Source organism: Narcine bancroftii, chromosome 2 (assembly GCF_036971445.1).
Source record: "Narcine bancroftii isolate sNarBan1 chromosome 2, sNarBan1.hap1, whole genome shotgun sequence".
In the NCBI taxonomy this organism is placed as follows: domain Eukaryota; kingdom Metazoa; phylum Chordata; class Chondrichthyes; order Torpediniformes; family Narcinidae; genus Narcine; species Narcine bancroftii.
The window spans coordinates 17398602-17416706 of NC_091470.1; the positions used below are offsets into that span (position 1 = coordinate 17398602).

Below are 18105 nucleotides of genomic sequence, written 5' to 3' on the forward strand. Positions count from 1 at the left end.
GAGAGAGAGAACTGTGGTTTTCTCTGAATATGAGACGAGAGAGAGGGAGGGAGAGGGGGAGAGAGAGAGAGAGAGAGAGAGAGAGAGAGAGAGAGAGAGAGAGAGAGCGCAGCAACAATGTGCAGCTGAAGACACGGTGGCCATAGTGTTTAGTGCAACGCCTTTACAGCACCAACGATCAGGACCGGGGTTCGAATCCTGTGCTGTCTGTACAATTTCCCTAAATCTGCATGGGGTTTCCCCGGAGGCTCCAGTTTCCTCCCACCATTTGAAACATATCGAGGGTGTCAGTTAATTGGGTGTAAATTGGTGGTATGGACTCGTGTGGATGAAATGGCCTGTAACCGTGCTATATATCTAAATATAAATAATCAAAATTAAGTCTTTTCTGTTTAACTCCCAGAGAAACAAAGAAGCACTCAGCAGATCAGAGGCTATCTTGAAAAGGAGAAACAGGCTTAATGCTTCTGTTTCGCATTTCACAGAACAATCCCGCTTATTCCAATTCTTCATACTTCACCTCGATACTAACTGATCTCTCTCTTTTGAACAGTGCCTTATTTGTTGTTCAATGTATGAGGTGTCTCACTGGTCTGCTCGCAAAACAAACTCCATCACTGCATTTTGAAAACAGGTGACAATATGCTTGAACTTGAGTTTTTCCCCCAGACCCTTGCTCTTCAACACATAATGTAGTGACAACTGTACATTGATCTCCATTTGTTTCAAAAATAGATTCCAATGAAATGACTGGAACCAACCCTTGGTATCAAATACAACTGTTCTCCCACACATATTAACACAGGTGGCCTAAAATAAATGTCTATCCGGTGATATCTTGGGGATGAGAGGAAGAGAGATTTACAGTCAGGATTTTTAAGATTATACATTGAATTGTCGAGACGAGAAAGGCTTAACATATTTCTGAAATTATTCTGTTCTTTCATAATCTTTTATTTAAATTATGTTTAAATTATTTCACTTATTGCAAAAACAAAAGTATATTCAACAAGAAGCTAATATTCAAAGTTTAGGTTTATTGTCAGAGTACATACAACCCTGAGATTCTATTTCCTATGGGTGGGGAAGAATACTACTTACAAAAAAAACTGTACACAATGTACACATGTAAACAAATAAAGATGCAAACAAACTGATAGTGCAATACAAAGAGGAAAGAAAAACAATAAAGTCCTTAAATGAGTCCCGATTGAGATATTGTTGAGGTGTCTGGCCGTGGGCAAGTAGCAGCTGGTCCTGAACCTGTTAGTGTGAGTCTTGTGGCACCTATATCTCTTTCCTGAGGGTAGCAGCGAGAACAGAGCATGTACTGGGTGATGTGGATCCTTGATGATTTTTGCATCTCTCTGAAGTATAGAGGTTCTCGATGATGTCCTGGACTGCATCGTTTTGCAGGGCTTTACACGTAGGGGTATTGGTGTTTCCAAACCAGATTGTAATGCAGTGGTCAACACGCTTTCTACCACACATCCGTAAAAATTTGCCAGGGTTTCTGATGTCATACCAAACCTCTGAAAACTTCTGAGGAAGTTGAGGTGATGATGCGCTTCCTTCACGATGCCATTAGTGTGTAGGCTCCAGGAATGATCCTCTGAGATAGTGTCTCCCACCTCTGATCCCCCTCAATGATAACTTTGGTTTTCCCTTCCTGAAGTCAACAATCTTTTAGGTGGTTTTGGTGAGATGAGTGCACGGTTATTGTTGGTTAGGATTTTTCTTTAGATAGTATTATAGATAATGTTTAGATAGTAATATGAAATCTGTGGTGAAGAACATCAACTGTTTTCCTTTCCTTTGCAAGTTGCTACCATCAGCTTAAAAATATTCTTGCAATAACAACTTGGATTAATAAAGTTGGAACACTGGAGAAATTGATAAATCACGTGTCAACAAGAATTTGCAGCTATTATGGAGCTTACCTTGGTAACAAGACCATTATCAGGCATAGGCAATGATACTGAATGACCATTGCACTGTGTGTTATAATTCACTGATCCCCTGACTTCCACTGTAGACTAAGACTGCTGAGCCAGTGATGGGATTTATTTATTGCAAATTAATGACCTACAAGGACAACTTTCTCTTTCAACCTTCTGCAGAGTTGTTTAAAAGCGACATTAAAATTTAAAAAAAATAGCATTCTAACTGCTCTGTTCTTCTCAATGAAGCAAATTTGAGACTAATGTTTAGCCCAAAGCTAAGGGGACCTCTGATGCCAATTCCTACGAATGCTGCTATTAATACAAAGTAATGGAAACCAATGAATTGTTAAAGGAGAACAACATTTTAATTGAAGAGTAAGAACATTTATTTGGAAAATAAAGATGTTTTGGAGATATTGCAATGGAACAAGTTAATGAGGATGCTTAAATTGTGTGTACAAAGAACAAAAAGCATCAGGCTGCGTCCTCAATCTGAGCACAACTTGAGAAATGCATCTGCATTGTACCCATTTAGGAGGAAAGATGCCCAGTTTATTCACTACACTTTTAGTAGGACTGATGTATAGGCTTCAGGCATATATGGATGTCCAGGCAGTCTATTTTATGTTTAAATCCCCTTTGTGTCCTTGTTTTTCACTGCAGCTAGCTCCATACCAACAACCTTTCAAGATCAAAAATCCACCAATTCTTTTAATTTAATAAAACAGGAAACCTTTCTGCCCCTTGGATTCAGGCTACCTCCTGAGAAGGAATCTCATGTGTCCAATTTCCCTCTAACATTTTGCCCTGTAGTCCAACAACATGAATTTTCAGATTGAATTCCCTCTCTAGGGTGTTGTCAAATGTCAGGATCTTGTCCATGGTCACAATGAACATAACAACCTCCAATCAGATGCGACCAATCTCCAGCAGCCACCAGGTACCCCAGTGCATTTAAACCCCATGTTCCCAGCTCCTGTTGAAAAGTATTAGAAAAGAGAGCAGGTAAACAGGAAAATCTGCAGATGCTGCATCCAATGCCGTGCACAAAGGTGATGGAGAAGCTCAGCAGATCACGCAGCATCCAGGGGAAGTAAAAAGCAGTTAACAATTTAGGCCTGAGCCCTTTGAACAAACATTGACTACCTAAAACATCAAATGTCTTTTATTTTCTCTGGATGTTGCATGATCTGCTGAGTTTCTCCAGTGCTCTTGTGTACTGCATGAGGAAGGAGTTCATCAGCAAGAGTGTGCAAGACTGTGAGCCAAAGAGAACGATTTGTTTGTTACCCAATTTGAAACCATAGCTGACCGGCTAAGTCCATTCACTACTACAGGCCAGTGATGAGATGTGCAGGCCAGGCAACCCAGTGGCGATCTACCCAAGGCATCTACCCAGAGCATCAGGGGTTCTAAAGGGCAGCCAGGCAGAATAGCAAACAGTAGTGCATCCCTCCCAGATGATAATTCATTCTATGATTAATTCAAACAGGAGGCCAGCAAGCCAAAGGCGCACACATCTTCATGCAGGAGTACACTCACAGTCACCCCACTCCGGAGAGTGACTGACCTATCTGGAGTCTCCTGCTGTATCCTCTATGATCTCTGGCAGGAGAATTCACAGACACCTTCCTCATCTCCCTCCTGCAGGTTCAACTACCCAAAAGTCCATTTTGCTGCTCCATGGCTGAACTAACCTCCTTCTTTAAGAAGGCCACCATCATTCTGGTGCCCAAGGTGAAGGCACTGATGAAGGTCCATTGTTTAGTGGTGTTGACATCCACCATCATGAATTGCTTCCAGAGGTCAGCCATGCCTCCTATTATCTCCAGCCAATCAGCTCACCCTCGACCCTCTTCAATTCGTATACCACTAGGACAGGTCCACCACAGATGTAAAAGTACTCGAGATGGCAGAGGCCGACAGCATCGAGTCCACGCTGCTGAAGATCCAGCTGCGCTGGGTGGGTCACGTCTCCAGAATGGAGGACCATCGCCTTCCCAAGATCGTGTTATATGGCGAGCTCTCCACTGGCCACCGTGACAGAGGTGCACCAAAGAAGAGGTACAAGGACTACCTAAAGAAATCTCTTGGTGCCTGCCACATTGACCACCGCCAGTGGGCTGATATCGCCTCAAACCGTACATCTTGGCGCCTCACAGTTCGGCGGGCAGCAACCTCCTTTGAAGAAGACCGCAGAGCCCACCTCACTGACAAAAGAAAAAGGAGGAAAATCCCAACACCCAACCCCAACCCACCAATTTTCCCATGCAACCGCTGCAACCGTGTCTGCCTGTCCCGCATCGGACTTGTCAGCCACAAACGAGCCTGCAGCTGACGTGGACATTTACCCCCCTCCATAAATCTTCGTCCGCGAAGCCAAACCAAAGAAAGATACTCTTATACATGAATTGACTAGCATCTGCAATTGAACAGATGGAATATATGACTTCCGATCCTGCAGGTTGCAATCAGTGAGGCTTGGAGACAGCACCTCCTCCACATTGTCTCTGTACACCCACAACTGCATGACCCAACATCGCTACAACTCACGCTATAATTTCCCGGAGGCCGGCGTGTTGTAGGCAGAATCTCCAACCAGGATCAGGAATAGTTGCTACCCCTTCACCATCAGGCTCCAAAAAAATAGACTCAATTAGAGTAAAAACTCAAAATGCGGGAGAAGCTCAGCAGGTCAAACAGTGTCCATTATATTAGCAGAGGGTAAAGACAAAAACCTGATGTACCTTTCATCAACGTATAAGAAAATGCCGGCAAGCGTCCGCCTTTCTTCACCTTTCTTCTATAACAGACTCAACCAGAGACTGATTTAAGGAGTCTTATTCATGCACATTATTTGTTACTGGATAATTTTTTCTGTGTTGCAGTCAGTTTGCTTACATTTCTTTCTTGTTTACATTTCTCCCTTTTATATACACATCTTTCTTCTTGAGTGCAGTTACCGATATATAGAAATTCTGCCTGGCCCGCAGGAAGAAGAATCTCAGGGTTGTATTTGATGTCATATATGTACTCTGACAATAAATTTGAACTTTGAACCGAATTGAAGTATAGAATATAGAAGGCTAGTGGCTTGGTGCAGGACAACAATATCTCCCTCAATGTCAGCAAGAGCAAGGAGCTGGTGATAGACTTTAGGAAGAGGGGCAGAGCTTGTCCCCTTGTCTTCCTAAAATGGTAAAAATATGTTGCCTTTGCTCCATAACAAGTAATCGCTCTCTGTAACTCTGCACTTCTGTGTGGTCTTACTTGTTGGACATTATGTATGAGATGTCTCAGTGGATTACTCACTAAACCAACGTTATAACTGCATTTTGGTAGATCGGACAATAAACTTGGAACTTGAGCGAAACCTTTTGGACAGCCATATCAATGATTGACAAGCTTAAATCTTAATGGTGGGTTCAGTTGTTTCCGAGATATACCCCGATGTACCCCATGGGCTGGAAATTAAATGGAAGTTTCCATCACTTTGATCTGTGATTTCACAAAATGAGCAAACGGAAGCACAGGAAATCATTGAGCAGTTTCTCAGATTTGAAGATTAAGTTTTAGGTATGAAATCTTTGGGGGTTTGTGTTATGTTTTTTTTTAAAAAAATCTCTTCTTAGTTTATGTCTTGGCAACATCTCACATCACAGAACAACTCATTGATACATTCCATGTCCCTGAAATATGGTGACAGTTATGACAAGGACTCTCTTCATGGTTTCCAGTATCACCTTCCCTGCCTTTCTGATTCCAGCACTGGTACCGCATCACCCTGGACCTGCACTGTCCCCTCCCCACCCCAGCTCTGTTTGCCCTTTATCATCCTCTCTTTCTTCGCTTCTGCTTATCACTCTCCTGCTGCTGTCTCCCAACTCCACCCCATCCCTCTCATCCACCTGCCTGTCATCCTCCCCCATCCCCTTGGTCCACCTATTGCCAACTGGATCAGGTCCCGCCCCTCCTCCTTGCTTCTTTAGACTGACTATCTTCCCTCTCTGCCTTCAGTCCTGATGCAGGGTCTCAACCCAAATTCCTTTCCCACCGCAGATGCTGCTCAACCCACCGAGTGCCCCCAGCAGTCGTCTTTGTTTTGCTCCGTAAGGATTAACAATCATGATGTAGCAGATGTTAAAGGACAAAGTGACACAAATTTGCATTATTACAAGAGGATTTTAATCATTTTTAGCATGTTCCTCACTTTGCAGCTTTGTTCACAATTACTGTAAAGAATGCTTTACCCACAAAGAAAATTGACTGATTTATCAGGAATCAACCAGACCCCAAATCATAAGGACTACCCTTTAAAATGCAGTAATAACAGTACTTTAAGAGAGCATAAAGGACATGAAGTTCACTTGCACTTTCCTATCTTCACTTAGGAATGCACACTTGATTAACCACAGAATAATCACCATTTGATATGTGTCACCGTTTGTTCATTAACTGCAATACTTTGTCACTGAATGAATTTCTGCCCACGTTCAATCTTGCTTCAGATGTAAATGATACGAGAAACCATAATGAGGCTGCCTTAACTCTGGTCACTGTGTGTTAGTGACACGCTGTAAAACACATTGGGACAGTTTCCTTAAATACTTCGTGTATATGACACTGTAAGTACAGTCGAGCAATTTCCCTATGGTTATTGTGTACCATTAAGATGTGCACCTTCTGTCCTAGCATCACACAATAAGTATTGATAAGGGCGGGGAGGGGACAGTGGGGGGGGGGGGGGGGGTTTGGGGAGAGGAAAACAATGGGCAAGATGTTGAGCTGAGCTCCTCCTATCTCCAAGCAGTGCCATGGGCCCTTTCACGTGAAGCTCAGTAGAGATCAAGCATTGGTCGAATGTCTCATCTGAGAGCACAGCATTGATTTCATGGTCAGGTTCACAGAGTGAGACATGAATGCACAGCCCTCTGGCTGAATCTTCTATGTATGTAGGACAGTAAAAACTAGGATCTACAATGGAGGTCATAATAATACAGCACCTTGGAAAGAATAACAGTAAGCAAGTTAGCATGAGATAATGAAAGGAAAATCATGTTTTAATTTAATTTTAATTTTGAGATACAGGCCCTTCTGGCCCACGAGCCCGCACTGCCCAGATATACTCATTTGACCAATTAACCTACTAAGCCCATAGGTCTTTGGAAAATGGAAAGAAACTAGAGCATCCAGAGGAAACCCAAGGGGAGAATTGAAAAACCCCTTATAGATAGTTCCTGGTTCGTGATTCTTGATCCTCCAAAATATTCTGTATGGAATTTAAACTGGTGGTGGAGCCAGATTGGAAGCCGGGTTGCTGGCACTGTGATGGCTTTGTGCTACCTACCTTACTAATCTTTGAAGATGTGACTAGAAACAGAACCATAGAACATTACAGCACAGAAACAAACTCCCTCTCCCTGAACAAAGTCAACTTTCCTGGTAACCTCCTTGAAAAACACGACCAACCTCTCATGTTTACTATCTGTAATCAGTTTCTGCACTGCTGTTGCTACAGCCATTTTTTTTCAGTAATTATTTTCTCTTCTTCTCCTTGAACATTTCAGTGACTTATAATCAGTTTTATTGATTGTTCTCTCATACCGCTACCACCATGTTATGTCTCTTGGGTTATTTGGCAGGCTTCTTAAATAACTTAGAGATGCAAGATTCAAATAACAGAAGACTTTAATTACTGATGCCTTCTCCCATCTTAGGAACCTGTTCACGCACACTCCTATACATATACATATGCCCCACAGTGGGGCACTACATTTACTACAGTAAGAAGGGTGTATTCTTACGCAGTTACAAAATAGTTCACATTCTCCTGACTATATAACACTGGCTAACCAAATAATTGTATATCCAATTTCTTAGAACATCCTCCAATAATTTACCTACTACTGACATCAAACTCACCAGCCCATAATTTCCAGGGTTATTTTTGGAGGCTTTTCTAAACAACAGAACAATATGAGCTACCCTCTTATCCACCGCACCACTCCCGTGGCTATAAACATTTTAAATCTTTCTGCCAGAGCCCCTGAAATTTCTACACTAGCTTCCCTCAAGGACTGAGGGAATACCTTGTCTGGTCCTGGGGATTTATCCCCCCTTATTTATTTTATGACAGTAAGAACTTCCTCTTCTTTAATCTGTATAGGTTCCATGACTTCATTGCTTCTTTTCCTTACTTCCCATGACTCTGTACCTGTTTCCTGAGTGAATACAGATGAAAAAAATACCAGTTAAGATCTCCCCCATCTCTTTTGACTCCTTAGAAAGCCGACCACTCTGATCTTCAAGGGGACAAATTTTGTCCTTTACTATCCTTTTGCTCTTATATACCTGTAGAAACCCTTAGGATTTTCCTTCACATTGTCTGCCAAAGCAACCTCATGACTTCTTTTAGGCTTCTTGATTTCTTTCTTGAGGTACTTCTAACATTTTTATACTCCTCGTAACTAATTTGCTCCATATTGCCTATTCCTGTTCTACACCTCTCTCTTCTTCCGAATCAGATCCTCAATATCCCTCAAAAACCAATGTTCCCTATCCCTGCTAACTGTGCCTTTAATCCTGACAGGAATGTACAAACATTGTACTTTCAAAATTTCACCTTCGAAGGTCCTCCAATTACTTCGCACATCCTTGCCTCAATATTTGCCTTTCTCCAATTTAGAATATCAATCCGAGTCCCAGACCTATGCGTCTCCATAATTAACCTGAAACTAATGGCATTATGATCACAGGACCCAAAATGTTCCCCTACACATACTTCACTCACCTGTCCTGTCTTGTTCCCTAATAGGAGATCCAGTATTGCACTCTCTCTAGTTGGTACCTTTACGTAATGATTTAGAAAACTTACCTGAGCACATTTGACAAACTCCAAGCCATCCAGCCCTTTTACAGAATGGGTGTCCCAGTCAATGTGTGGAAAGTTAAAATCTCCTACTGTCACAACCTTTCCCAATCCTCTGCTCCAACCATGTAATCTCAGTAGACAAGCCCTCTGGTCTGTCCTGCCCAAGCACATCTGTGATATTTTCCCTGATGAGCAATTCCACTCCTCCCCTTTCATCCCCCTCTTCTATTTTCAGAAGGCTTTTGATAAAGTCCCACAGGGAAAGTTATACCATAAGGTTAGAGCACATGGTGTTGGGGATAATATGCTGACACCAGTAAGGACTGCTATCAGACAGAAACCAAAGAGTGGGTCCTTTCCAGGCTGCCAGGCTTTGACTGTTGAGGTACCACAGAGGTAGGTGCATGGTCCACAGCAGTTCAGTCTTTATAAGGGGATTAAGTCAACATTCAAGGTTCCTTTTATAAAAAATAGTAGCAAGTGCGGGCCATCCACCCCGTTGAACCTGCTCCACCATTCAATGAGATCATGCCTGATCTGATCATAGGCTCATCTCAACCTTCGTGGCTTTTCCCCTACTTTGTAAAAAATCTATTCAACCTTGTCTTAAATAAAATGTCACATAATAATAAATTAAAAAAGAATGTACATGATAGACTTCAACTTAAAAAAAAACACAGAAATACTTGAGGAACTCAACAAGTCTTACTGCATCCATGGGAGGTAAAAATATAGCAATGACATTCCTGATGATAGAGGCTGCTTTCTTAGACTCTTGCAAATGTCCTTGATGGAGTGAAGTCTGATGTCTGTGATGTCTTAGGCTGAGTTAACAACCCTCTGGAGTTTATTCTTGTCCTGAGCATTGGCACCTCCATACCAGACAGTGATGCAACCAGCTAGAATGCTCTCCATGGTACACCTGTAGAAGTTTCCAAGAGTCTTCGGAGACATACCGTATCTCCTCAAACTCTTACAAAGGCGAGCCTTCTTCATGATTCAGTGACCTTGAGAAGGTGCCTTCCTAGAAGTCCATAGAGGAAATGGGTGACATGGTTAGCACTGCAGTTAACACAATGCTGTAGCAGGCACCAATGATCAGGATCGGAGTTCGAAAGGGCATGTTACCGTGCTGAATGTCTAAAATTAAATTTAAAGGTAAACAAACTCTGTGACTTTGACCAAATGACAAAGGAAGGTTGATGTGTTTCAAAGTCAGGATGGTGTGTGACTTGGAAAATGGCTTTGTGACATTGCAGCATCTCCACTGGTCGTCTTTTAACACAGTAGAGATACTTTTGAAGAAGCTTTGCCAAGTTGCTTTATATTATCAAATGTAATCACATCTAAACAGTGGAGAGAACTTTGAGAGATAGTGCCAAACAAGTTGCCTGCTTTTCAATGTTTTTGTCAACATGATGTCAACATTTTTGTTTTCATCCTCAGGTGTACTCATTCAGGCAGGTGGAGAGTTCTCCACCACATTCCAGACATGTTCAAAGTTCAGATTTATTGTTGGTATACATACGTAACATCACATACAACCTTGAGATTCTTTTTCCTGCGGACTAGGCAGTATTTCTACTTACTGGAAGTGCAAAAACTGTACTCAAGATACGTGAGCAAAAGAGAGAAACGTAAACAAAGACAAAATGTGCAATACAGAAAAAAAAAGCAATAAATAATGAGTCCCTGATTGAGTTTGTTGTTGAGGAGTCTGATGGTGGAGGGGGACACACTGTTTCTGAACTTGGTGGTGTGAATCTTGTGGCTCCTGTATCTCTTTCCTGATGGTAGGAGAGAGAACAGAGTTCGTCCTGGGTGGTGTGGATCCCTGATGATTGCTACTGCTCTATGATAGCAGCGTTCCATGTAGAGAAGTGTTTTGCCTGTGGTGTACTGGGCTGTATAGACGCCTGGGAGTCTCAAAGCTACAACCAGTCCAAGAAGAATAACATTATGGCAGTACTTTATAGAGTTAGGTGTGAAAAATGTTTCCACTTGTGAGGAAAATGTACTGTACATATGAGATAGTCAACTTAAAAAAATTCAAGAGGAAATTCAAGAACAAACTCTACTCACAGAGTGGAACCTGCTTACATGTAGACTAGTCACTGAGGCAAACATAGTAAGTGCCTTTAAGGGAAAGTTGGATGAGTGCACGAGTGCACTGGCTATTAGGGTTAAGTGAAATAATGAATAGATGGAGCAGAAATACTAGCGCAGAGGGGAGAACCTGTTTTTCTGCAGAACATTCTGTGTAATTGCTGCAGTTAAGAAGTCCTGTCAGTTCATAACAGGCTTTGCAGTTATTCATCCTGTTGCCAAAGGGACTGGAACAAATTTACTTCCATTTTATTTCCCCATATTTCTCCTCCAATGAACTGGAAGTGCACATAAGCAAACTGCAAATGCCTCCAAAACTTTGTACCTAGTGTCACTCTGCATTACCAACTTTTGCCTGGCTCCCCACCAAAAAGTCAACCACTACTTTACTCCAATATCCAGTGAACTGAGCTGTTACGTAGGTTTCAGTTAAATACATTTTAAATAATATTTTCTAACATCTGCATTGAAGCTTTGACTTCTTTTTCAACCTTGCTACAAATTGTTGGGACAAACAGAAATGCCAGCACAAATAAACTATATCCAGCCAATGTTTTGTATTTCTCAATCCTATTTTAATAACTTTAAAAAAAAATCACTCAAATCATGAAACCGGCCTCTTTTAGTCCAAATTGCTGACCAGAGTAGAAGTGATTGGCTCATTCGTGGTTAAGATAACATGAAATTCCCATGGATCAGATGTCCAAGGATCAATTCATGAGGACTATTTCCCACAAAGGACAGTTGATTTCAGTCTTATTTTGCATTCTGTTGTTAACAATCAGTGAGGGCCAATCGTTTACTTTTTGGTTCTTGCAGAATGATCCAAAAGTGAATAAAGGCTCAAAGAGAAATGCTCAACAGGATTAGGCAGCATTTGTGGATTGAGAGAAAAAAAAATTATGTTTCAGGTCTTTAACACTTCAACAGAAAATGAGAAATTAAACCCATTCTAAAGTGCAGGTAAAGGGTAGAGTGGGTCAAAGGGCCTCAAAGGATTTGTTTCCATACTATATCTTTCTGATACTCTGAACCAAGACGATAAAGGGAATTCCTATCTTAGGGTGGAGATCCCCAGTGCTTTATATTTCCATTTTTTTTTGACCAAAGCTCACATTTCAGATTTCCAACATCTGCCATCTTTGGTGTTTTAATTCCTGAAGAGATAATTAGAATCAAAATTTATTGTCATGAACATCTGATGAAATTTGTTGTTTTGCAACAGCATTACAGCGCAAATGTTGCTATAGAATTACATTTAAAAATAAATAACTTTGTGTGAAAATAAGAGAAAGTGAGGTGGTGTCTGTGGTTCATTGTCTGTTAGGAAATCTGATGGCAGAGGGGAAGAAGCTGTCCTTGTGCCACTGGGAGTTCATTCTCAGGCCCCTGGACCTCCTTCCTGATGATGGTAGTGTCGAGAGGGCATGGCCTGGGTGGTGAAGGTCATTGAGGATAGTCTGCTTCTTCAGACACTGACTTGTGTCGATATCCTCAATGGAGTGGAGACTGGTGCCTGTGATGGCACTGGCTGAGTTCACAAATCTCTAGAGTTTTGTCTTTTCTTGTGCATTGGCACCTCCGAACCAGAGAGTGAAGCAATCAGTCAGAATGCTCTCCGTGGTACACCTTTTTTTTTAACTTTATTTATTTGTTCAAAAAACAAATAATATATGACATATACAGCAATTAAACATGATCATGAACTTTTTTTTATATATATAGAAAAAAAGAAAAAAAAAGAAAAGAACCGCCCCCCCCCCCCTTCAGCCAACTCTCTTAAGGAGAGCCATAAAAAAAGAAGAAAGAAAATAAAAAAAAGAATTAAATATGCATATTAAAATCTAATCAATATAAATTGAAATGTAAATATTTTGAGTATAACAGCCACTTATTAATAAAAAAATTATAATTTTCATGTGAAACATACGTAATTTTTTTCCATTATTAAACAATATTCCATCTCATTATGCCATCTATTAATATCAATCATATTTGTATCTTTCCATGTACTAGCAATACATTTTTTCGCTACGGATAAAGCTAAATATACAAAAGCAAGCTGGAATTTATCTAATCACAAACCTTTCAGAGATTGAAAACTACCCAATAAAAATACTGTTGGATCTAAAACTATTTTAATCATATACAGATATTCTAAAAACGATTGAATTTTCTTCCACAAAGATTGTATATGTATACATAACCAAACAGCATGAAAAAAAGTTCCAACCGTATCACCACATCGAAAACACAAATCTGATTCATGAAAACCATATTTTTTTTAATTTTTCAGGTGTCAAATATAATTAATGTAAAAAATTGTAATTAATCCTTGCATAACGTGCATTTATCAATCTAGTTACACTATCGTAACAGATATCTAACCAATCCTCTTCAGAAAAAAGTAAAACCAATATCCGCTTCCCATTTAATTTTAGATCTATCCCAACCCTTTTTATCCATACCATCCTGTAATATTTGATACATAGATGAAATATAACCTTTCTCTGGTACCTTCATAAGAGAAGTCTCAAATTTAGTCATTTTAGGTAAAATCATATCTCTACCAAACATACATTTTACCCAAGCTTTGAATAAATGAACTTGGAAATACGAGTTAGGGGGACTAGGTTTACCACATTTTCAAAATTATTATGAAGCAGCCCAACTTAAATTTATTAGTTCATTGATGGATTTGGTACGGCCTCCTAGTTGCCATTGGCAAGTATTTCTGAATTTGAAATACATCAATTTTAGTTTAGGTGGAATATAAATTTGTTACAACAATATGATGTGCCTATACTAAAACATTTAATGAAGTTATGGATAAAGAAAAATAAAATGATAGGTTCTAGGAGTAAATTATTGGCTTTGACTCCGCTGTATAATAATCAACATTTCTTTTTCAATATATAATCAAAGTTTATTGCATTGGAGATTTAAAGGTGTGAAAAATTTGGGAGATTGTTTTAAAGATGGTAAGTTTTTGTCTTTTAATCAGATGAGGGAAGATTTTGGTATTGATAAGAATTCTTTATTTCTTTATTATCAAATTCTCTCCATGGTACACCTGTAGAAATTTGCAAGAGTCTTTGGTGACCTCCCAAATCTCCTCAAACTCCTCACAAAATTTAGCCACTGGTGAACCTTCTTCATGATTGCATCGACATGGAGGCCCCAGGACAGATCCTCAGAGATGTTGACACCTGGGAAATTGAAGCTCTTAACCTTATCCAGAGCTGGCCCCTCGATGAGGACTGGTTCGTGATCTCCTGATTCATTATTCCTTCCCTTCCAGGAATGTTGAAATTCTTCACCTCTCTCCCATGGAATTTGTTTACCCTCAACATTTATTTTTTCATTTTAATAAGCTGTTGGACCAAAATCCCTGAGTTAGTCTCCATCTCATCTTAATTCTCTTGGTCTGCAACATAAGCATACTTGATTCTTAACATTTCCTTGAGCTTGAAATGTTGGTTCTGCTTCTCTTTTCATCAATGCATTCTGATGTGTTGAGTACTTCCAGCATTTTTGGTTATTTATTTCAGATTGCCAGCATCTGAAATTTGTGCTTTCTCATTGCCGTGCAGACCAATTTTAAGGCCATGATTCATAGCATCACTACATGTAGTTAAATTGAACCAAACCACTGGATAAAAAAACTCACCCACTCAATCCTTTCCAATAATAGCATTGACACAGTTATAAATAAGTTGAAGATCGATTATAATTATTTAATACCGCTCCATCCTCAACATCCATTGGAGCGCTCACACCCCTAACGTCGAGGTACTCGAGATGGCAGAGGTCGACAGCATCGAGTCCACGCTGCTGAAGATCCAGCTGCGCTGGATGGGTCACGTCTCCAGAATGGAGGACCATCGCCTTCCCAAGATCGTATTATATGGCGAGCTCTCCACTGGCCACCGTGACAGAGGTGCACCAAAGAAAAGGTACAAGGACTGCCTAAAGAAATCTCTTGGTGCCTGCCACATTGACCACCGCCAGTGGGCTGATAACGCCTCAAACCGTGCATCTTGGCGCCTCACAGTTTGGCGGGCAGCAGCCTCCTTTGAAGAAGACCGCAGAGCCCACCTCACTGACAAAAGGCAAAGGAGGAAAAACCCAACACCCAACCCCAACCAACCAATTTTCCCTTGCAACCGCTGCAATCGTGTCTGCCTGTCCCGCATCGGACTGGTCAGCCACAAACGAGCCTGCAGCTGACGTGGACTTTTTACCCCCTCCATAAATCTTCGTCCGCGAAGCCAAGCCAAAGAAGTATATATAAATCCCAAGATGGTGGTGCCCCTTTCATGGTTCTCCGAAGAACGAAAGCAAGCTCCGAGTCTGCACGGATATTACGACATATGACATCTCAGAGACTATGGTAACACTACAAACAACAAGGGATAGGCATAAAATAACCACAAATCACAAACACAAGGTTTTGACCTTTACAACTTTTTTTTTGCTTCTCTTTCGGTAAGGGCACCAGGTGACCATAATGCTGATTCTTCATCTGCCTTAAGGCAGGCAGAAGGCAATTCCATGTAATATTGTGTGACAATAAAGGAATCTTGAATCTTGAAGTCAGTGTTACAGGGGTAAGACCAATGATACAATTTGTTCTCAGATACCACCATTGGTCGAGATCTGCCTGCCTTCCAAATACAATGTTTGTGGTAGATCTAATTCTTGTTCCTTTCTTATCACATGCTAACAATTAAGAACTTGAAGACCCTCTGTGTGAGAACTGCACAGGCTTTCGGGATAATGATCATCACAGCTCAAGTGCGTTCAGCTACAATCCAGTTCTGAAAGGTTGCAACTCCATAACTCAAGATGAACCATCACCATGATCTAGTACATAGCAACAATCTGCCAGAGGAGTTCATCAGGTTGAACAACATCAATAAGAGAAACAGAACAGTCAACGATGTGCACCAGAACATATCTCAATGAAGGGTTCCAGTCTTTATTGACAACTCTATTTCTCTAACTGATGCCGTTCGACCTGCTGAATTCCACTTTGAATCGCCTTTTGTTCCAGGTTCCAGTACCTGCAGTCTCTCAAGTGTCACCACGATCCAGCAACATAGGAACATAGGAAGTAGGAACAGGAGGAGGCCAAAAATGGCCCATCGAGCCTGCTCCGCCATTCAATATGATCATGGCTGATCAACTCACAATAATTTCCATAAAATCAAAAGTCATGCGTTTTCAGACCAATCAACACATCAGTGAGAGAGGAAAGTGATATCCCCCGAGCCCAATGAATGCAACTAATGTTCCTCTGCCCGTAGCCAATTGGAATGTGCAACCTGAAATGAGATTGGCATCAGCTACTAGCTGCAGCTTCCAGATTACATTTAATTTTATTTTAAATATCGACTACAGCCCGGTAACAGGGCATTTCAGCCCACAATCCCGTGCTGTCCAACTTATACTCAATTAACCTAAAATCCCTGGTCCATTTCAAATAGTGGGAGGAAACCGGATCCCCCGGGGAAAATCCACGCAGACACGGGGAGACACGTACAAACTCCTTACAGAGAGCACGGGATTCAAACTCTGGTCCCCATCACTGGCGTTGGAAAGCTAAACACTACGTCAACCACGCTACCCTAAATATGCCATCATATTTTTTAACCAAAAATGAACTTTACTCACAATAAATTATTTACAAAGGGAAAACCGTTCACCGAGGCTTCCCATCCTCAGTGTATGGGAAGCTTTACTTTGCCCCTTCCTTTTTGAGAAAGCCTGATGAAAAAAAGTGGTGCATTTTCTGACAGATATTTCTGCTTATTTGACAACTGCTTCTAAAAGCCTTCAACCAAAAATTATATTCTTTTAGTTTGCAAGTAAACTACTTTTATCATGTATAAAGATTGACATGTAAAAAGATTGATTTCTTATTAATGAAATATTATTCATATATGGCATAACATGGTGAATGAGATGGTCAGCTTGTTTACAATCATACTTTAAATATTTTAGAATTTCAAAATTAAATTTAGATAAACAGCACGGTAACAGGCCCTTCCAGCCCACGTGCCCGTGCCGCTCAATTACACCCAATTGACCTACAACTCCGGTACGTTTTGAAGGGTGGGAGGAAACCCGAGCACCCAGAGGAAACCCGCACAGACACGGGGAAAAAGTACAAATGCCTTACAGAGAGCAGCGGATTCAAACCCTGGTCCCGATCACTGGCGCGGTAAAGGTGTTGCGCTAATCCTCTGCTAACTGTGCCGGCCCAACATTACATTTCTATTTTTTCACCTTAGACATCAAGAAAAATGGAAACGTCACAGCATCTTTGGTCCTAATATCCAGAAACGTCAGTTTTCCTAAACTGAAGGCCATGCAATATGATGGAAATTTAAATGTTAATGGCAACCTTAAACTTTTTTTTAACTACACAGGATTCCTTCTTTGTCAATAATATAAGTAATCACAATGTGTATTTCACAGAAGGAGTTCTGTCGGACTTGCATCTTCAGGGCTTTCTCTATTTCTCTAACTGATGCCGTAAGGAGTTTATACGTGTCTCCCCGTGTCTGCGTGGGTTTTCCCCGGGGGATCCGGTTTCCTCCCACTATTTGAAATGGACCAGGGATTTTAGGTTAATTGAGTATAAGTTGGACAGCACGGGATTGTGGGCTGAAATGCCCTGTTACCGGGCTGTAGTCGATATTTAAAATAAAATTAAATGTAATCTGGAAGCTGCAGCTAGTAGCTGATGCCAATCTCATTTCAGGTTGCACATTCCAATTGGCTACGGGCAGAGGAACATTAGTTGCATTCATTGGGCTCGGGGGATATCACTTTCCTCTCTCACTGATGTGTTGATTGGTCTGAAAACGCATGACTTTTGATTTTATGGAAATTATTGTGAGTTGATCAGCCATGATCTTATTGAATGGCGGAGCAGGCTCGATTGGCCATTTTTGGCCTCCTCCTGTTCCTACTTCCTATGTTCCTATGTTGCTGGATCGTGGTGACACTTGAGAGACTGCAGGTACTGGAACCTGGAATAAAAGGCGATTCAAAGTGGAATTCAGCAGGTCGAACGGCATCAGTTGGAGAAATAGAGAAAGCCCTGAAGATGCAAGTCCGACAGAACTGCTTATGGTGTATAGATTGACAGAAGCTTAAGTTTCTAGTGCAGTGAGA

The 18105-nt window shown here is 41.0% G+C and overlaps 1 protein-coding gene and 1 long non-coding RNA gene across 24 annotated transcripts in view; one reads left to right on the forward strand and one right to left on the reverse strand.

Moving 5' to 3' along the window:
- LOC138753237 (neurexin-3-like) overlaps positions 1-18105 on the reverse strand; it is a 2173925-nt gene that overhangs the window by 949084 nt on the left and 1206736 nt on the right. The gene's annotated exons all lie outside the window — the stretch shown is intronic.
- The window catches only part of LOC138752256 (uncharacterized), a 36711-nt gene that overhangs the window by 1006 nt on the left and 17600 nt on the right, over positions 1-18105 (forward strand). The window contains exon 2 of the long non-coding RNA XR_011350451.1: positions 554-634. This is a non-coding gene — a long non-coding RNA (uncharacterized lncRNA). The remainder of the gene's footprint in view (positions 1-553; positions 635-18105) is intronic.